Here is a 6,319-nt window from a genome sequence, read left to right as displayed (position 1 = left end):
TAGAAAACATTTTGGTTCATGTTTCAAGGATTGTATATGAGCCGACATTAATGTAAACCAATGAGAAGCAGCAAATGATGTTAGTGCTAGGAAAAACTTGTATATTATGATAGATAAAAATGTTTGTTTAATCGGTTCAACTAGTAATTGTTGTTAAGTAATTTAAGAGCATGATGAAGTTGAACGATAGAAAACTAAATCAATTGTAGTTGGAAATCATAAAACATGTTGGAAACTAGAAGCGATGTACGATATTATGTTCTCAAATCCTCACTACATATTATCGAACTTCCTACACGTAACACACAACCTTAATATTGTTAATATTGTTTAGATTCATAAAGAGTAGAGAAGGAAGCGAATGTAGTATTATAGAGTAAATTAAATAAAATTAAATTTAATTATTTTCCACATTGAATAAAATTATATATAATAATTGATTGTGTATTTTCTTCGGTGCAACCTGCATTTTTATCGTCGTTCAGGCGTGTGCTCCGTCGACCGGTAGAGGGCAAACACGAAGATGCGGAGCGGCTGGGTTAGAGGATGCAGAATTCTTCTACTACTGAATGACGCTTGGGGTGAATGGACGAACGGGAGAAAGAGAGAAGAAGGCTGGAGCATGAGCTTGGTGGTCGGACCGGTCGCTTGCCTGCGGCAGTCTTGTAACGATTTTGGACGCGAACGGTTTGTTTTCTGAATGGTGTGGTTTAGATTGGAAAAAAATGAAAAAAAAATCTTGAACAGAAACAGTGAATAAAATACTTGATTCGTGTTAATATTTAAATTAAATTTGTTTCAATTATTTGAGAAAATACGACACTGCCAACACTTCTCTAACGGGTTTCTGTTGTTTTCCTCGGACCCGGAGAATTTCATGCAGCTCAGATCTGACCTCACGATACTCATTACATCCCCACACGACATGTTCGATATCCTGGTAAGCCACGCCACAGACACAGAGATTGCTTTCTGAGAGCCCAATACGGAAGGTATGTGCGTTCAACAAATAGTAGTTGGACATCAGCCGACTCATTACACGAATGAAATCGCGGCCTAAATCCAACCCTTTGAACCATGGCTTCTTCGACACCTTTGGAATGATGGAGTGCAACCATCTACCTATCTATCCATTTCTCCATTTGTGTTGCCAGCTGATCAAGGTCTCTTGACGAGCCAATGCAAAAAAATCGTCGAAGGCGATTTGACGCTCGTAAATATCGCCTTCGCTAGCGCCCACCTTAGCCAGTGAGTCCGCTTTCTCATTGCCCGAAATTGAGCAATGTGAAGGGACCCCAGCTATGGTGATGGTGTATGAGCGTTTGGACAAAGCACTCAAGACTTGGCGTATTCCTGTTAGGAAGTACGCTGAGTGTTTCATCGGTTTCATTGACCGAACAGCCTCCAGAAAGCTTGGACTGTCGGTAAAATGAAGTAGTGCTCAGGTGGACGAGTGCGAATGTACTCTAAGGTGTAGTATATAGCCATACAGCAATGTATATCGAACATGGCTTTTTAAGCATGTAGGTGGCGCTATGAAATTCGTTGTAGACACCGAAACCAGTCGAATCATCGGTTTTCGAACCATCTGTGAAGAACTGTCTGTCCCCGCTAACATGCCCGAACTTACTTGCAGAAACTTGTGGAATACACACGGAACGAAAAGATTCTGGTATTCCGGTGATCTCATCCTTCATGGACAGATCAAGATCTACAGAGCAACTGTCGAAGTGTGAGAAGTTGTCACGGTTGGTGTTAACCGGAGATGGGCTTACCTCCAGCGTCATGTACCAGTAGTACACAGTCATAAAACGAGTTTGAGGGTTCTGTTTGAGCAGCTTTTCGAAATTTTCTATGACCAATGGATGGATGGTTTACGGTACGCCAAAATCCGATTTAGAAAAATGAGTATTGATGATGCAGGGCCCGTAGATTGTGTCACATTCATCGTGTTTATTGACCACGAAAAATATCAGTTCTTGTTGGCACCACGAGTGTGCATCTTTCTCTGTTGAATAAAGATACATTGAAGCCCCGAGACCTGACGTCAGCAAACGGAAAATTCTCCACTTGACCACTGGGTGTTTCGTGTGTTGTCCGTTGTCTCATGTATGTTATCGTTCAGTCTGTGCAAGCATTGGTTGAAGACGGTGCAGTGTCTTTTTTAACACTTACCTTATCCTATCCTACAATTTCATCAGCAACGACCAACAAATAGAAAAACAGACTGCAGATCTTTACTAATCTCTTTGCTTTATTCCAGTTTGTCATCATGCTTGGGTCATCATAATATGTAGGCAAACCTCGACATCGCTCAGCAGTCATCAATCGATCAAACACCATGCGTCTCCACTGTCATAGATCTCATCTCACATGCGGACGAAAAAGGCTTAACCGTGGGCTTAACAGAATGTCATCCGAAAGAAATCATCCAAAGGGGGCCATGTAAAAAGCAGAACCTATCCACCTGAACGCCGATGATCCTGCCGCTAGTGCAATTCGTGTAGTTGTTGATAAGACTATGTTTGTGGTGGTGATGGTGGTGATGGTTGTTGCTGTTTTAGAGTTTCGCCGTGTTGTAGGTAGAGTAGAGTAGCAGAGCGTGTTGATGTTGAATTGAAATGTAGTAAACATGGGTAACGAGGAAAATTCGGTTGTTAAATAATTCGAAAACGGTTGGTTAATGGTTAATGGGACTGATTCGATGGAGGTTAGCAAAATCGCTCATAGATCGCGGTAGGAAAAACGACGTATTCCCGCAGTGACTTCGGAGGCGACAGGTGGTTTTGAAGGAGGGAATGTTTCGTGTTGACGTGTTGAAGAGACATGGAGGCGATGTTTACTTTTTTTTTGGCTGCCAAGTGCGTTATCGTGAAGGTAGATTTTGCAGTAGAGAGAGTTGTAGTTATGAGAGGCGTTTTTTGAGGGTGATGAAAACAAGTTTTTGTGTTTTTCTTGTGTCTAAATGTATATATGTGTATTAATGTATTGTTTACATGTAGTAATTAATCCATATCTAGAATAGGTTGTATTTCTTCATTTGTTTCATTGATGTAGTAGTTATATAGGTTTGAATTTATTCTGCATTTCGCTACGTTTCGCGCCATTTAAAGAGAGATGTGTTTTTCTTTTGCTTTTGTTCTTTCTTTCTTGCGTTCTGTTGTGGTTACTGCTGCTGTTGTTGTTGTTGTTTGCTAAATGTTGTTTTTTTGTTATTTTCATGCTGTTCATATTGATTTGCTGCTAATTGGAGGAGAAGATCTGTTTTTTACGGGTTACTACGGTTCGCTTCGCCAGAGCATACTCGATTTACTCGTTTGATTGAGTTTGTGTTTTGCTGTATTAGTGTTTGTGTTATGTAAAAGTGTATTGATTTTCATATGTTTTGTTTGTGTAAATGTTTGTGGAAACAGTTTACAAGTGTAATCATTCATGTATTTAGTATTCATTTTTTTAGTATATAGTGTATTGTGACATTTAATCTTACAATTGGTAAGCAGTTTGCTTTGCTTTTTCTCACATAACCGTTTTACAAGTACATTTTCTAGTTGTGTAGCAGTTGCTTATTACTGGGTAAGTATTGGATTCGCTCTAGTAGCAATGTTCCATAGCTTCGTTCACAGAAAATTTTCTACGCTTACGTTTCTCACACAAAGTAGTAATGCATTTTATTTGTATGCGTGTGACTCGCACAGTTCCTTTTTACTTTTGTCTAATTATCAACTTTTTGTTTCATCTTTTATGTGTCAAACGATATGTTCTTGTTCTAATTTATCTTACCTCTGATTGCGCGTTCTCACATTGTATGCAATTCAATGTCACAGTAAGTGTTGTGGTATGAGTGTGTTGTTCTGTAATCTGTTTGCTTGTGTGAGTGTCCAGTGTCAATGTGTTTACGTTTAATATGTGTCTCCCAACTCGAATGTGGCCCCGTTTTCCTATTTCCTTCTTTCTTTTGATTTGCTTTCGCTTCAAGCTGGGCTTCTGATGTTGTAGTAGTGTAATCGTGTGTGGTTCCTCCATTAGTGGTAGTGTTCGTGTCAGATCTTTGGACATATCACTATCGATAACAAAGAGCTTACGTTCCGAAACTAAACCGAAAACAACAACTTTGGTATCATTATCTCGCAACAGAAAATAGCATCCATTCGCAAATGTTCAATTCGCCTAATAAAACAAGCAACTAATTCGTTGTCGAATGCGTTTTGTTCCTCCTCTTTTGATTTGCTTTTGTATGCGTGTAGTCTGAATTTGTTGAGTTTTTGTTTGCGTTGCATGTGTACGTGTTGTATGCCGTGGGAAGTGTCGTGGAAGCGATTTTAAAAAAGTTTTCCGTTTTCTTTTGTAAATATTATCGCTTTGGAAACGAACGCAAAGCCGTCAGAACCCTTCAGGAGATTCGACCCCAAACAATGAACTTGTGTGTCTGTGTTTGTGCTTGGTTTTTCGTTTCACCGGCGGCGAGGAAAATAGCAACTAACAAGCACGGTTTGGTTTTGAATTTTAAAAAAGCTTTTATTCAATACTTTGGTCGCTAGTACTTTGTTAAAATGTTCGTGTTCCTTTGTCACTAATTTTCATCATTCTGTTTTATTCTTCTTTTTTGTTAATTTATTCGTTTGGTTTTCCTTTGTATTTGTTTTTGGCACATAACCTTGAAAAAGGAACAACGGAAACTTCGTTTGGGGAATGAACCAGCTTCCCTCACCGTTTTTTTTTTTCTTTTTTAAATGGAGAAGGACGACGGTGGTATGCAGTAGTACGAACAGATTTCAAGCAAAATGAGAAGGTGGGGAAACAAACAATAGATCTCCACTCTCTGTCAAACGAGAACAATAAGAACTTCGTGGAGAGAGTAGGTTCGGTGGAAAGCGTTGGACAAATCAGCAGACGGGAGTTTTTTCGTCTCTTCCTCTGTTTGTAATGTTTTTGCATGGTCTCTGAACTGACGTCTATGCTTTTGGCTGGGCTTTTCCATTTCGCTAACGTTTTTTTGTCTGTTTCTTAAAATTTCACGGTTATCGTAAGTTGTGTTTGTGTTCTTCTCTATAGGCACATATTTATATAAATAATTGACACTTGCCTCTCATTCTCTATACCATTATGTTTCGTAAACTTTTACACTTTTTAGTTTCGTTTCTCATTTCCGCTTGTAACGGCGAATTCTGGTGGTTGTTCCGTCAATGAAGTTGGTTGCATACGTTTGTTTTGTTCTGGTTTTAATTTCGTCTAATGTCGTCAGAATACTCTCCATTTCTATGCTGTGGGTCAGATAATCTGAGGAAAAGTTTGGTGGTCAACTACGATGAATAGATTTTGTTGTGGTTGCTGCTGTTGATGTCGTAATTTGCCTCTCTAATACATTAAATATACTTTTGAAACATTTAGAATGAATACTTTTTTCATTATTTTCATGTTACTCTTTCTTCATATTTTCTTAATGGGGGGATAAGGATATAATTTGACTTTGCTCTAAAAAGACGCTTGCTTTGCTTCGTGGAGATCGATTTGCAATGTCATCCCTAGTAGGCTGGCTTAGATTACGTCAATCTTCTCTCTTTTGTGGCTGTCTTCTTCCTCACCAACCGCTCAACCGCGGTTCAATTTAGCTAAAATATCAACTACACACTACTCATTTATTTAAAGTACGATTTTGTTTACCTTTCATCTATGATTACGATACTTCTAAATTTACTCTAGGGGTTTTCTTCTCATCATCATTTCAGTAAATATTCATTTTTTGTATTCACAATTCAAAGACTCCAAGAAAGATACTCTCGCTCTCCTGGTCCGCTCTGGATCAGGCTACAACGCGCTGCTAAACTCAGGACTAATCTGATTATCTTATCTGCTGTGAGAACTGATTATTGTTGATTTACAATTGATAGAGCACCTTCCCCCACCTAGTGGGTGGATGGGGACTTAAAAGTGTCATGTGCCATCTGTCACACACACACTCGAATTACACCCGAAAGACGTCCGAAAACAGATATGTTCGCGTAATAATATTTTCAATATATTGTCGTTTATTCCACTCGCCGAATTCGATTCACAACGCAACCGAACCGAATTCTCGATTTGCTTTTCTTTTAGGTTTTCTTGCATAAATTCAGGGGAAAATTTGGAAACATGAAAATTCAAGCACTAAAATCTAAATAGCCTTCTTTGATCGGATAAAATTTCGATTCCATTGTTCACACTTTCGTTTCCCTATTTCCTAGTCTATGTTTATGCTTCTCTCGCTTAAAAGTAGTGTGATCATGTACTGATTTTTGTCGTCTATTTCTTCTTTTATACACATTGGTTTTACTATTTTTTA

The sequence above is a fragment of the Aedes albopictus genome, chromosome 3 (genome assembly GCF_035046485.1).
Source record: "Aedes albopictus strain Foshan chromosome 3, AalbF5, whole genome shotgun sequence".
Taxonomy (NCBI): Eukaryota; Metazoa; Arthropoda; class Insecta; order Diptera; family Culicidae; genus Aedes; species Aedes albopictus.
The sequence above is the reverse complement of the archived record's forward strand: the minus strand, read 5'-3'. Positions refer to the sequence as shown.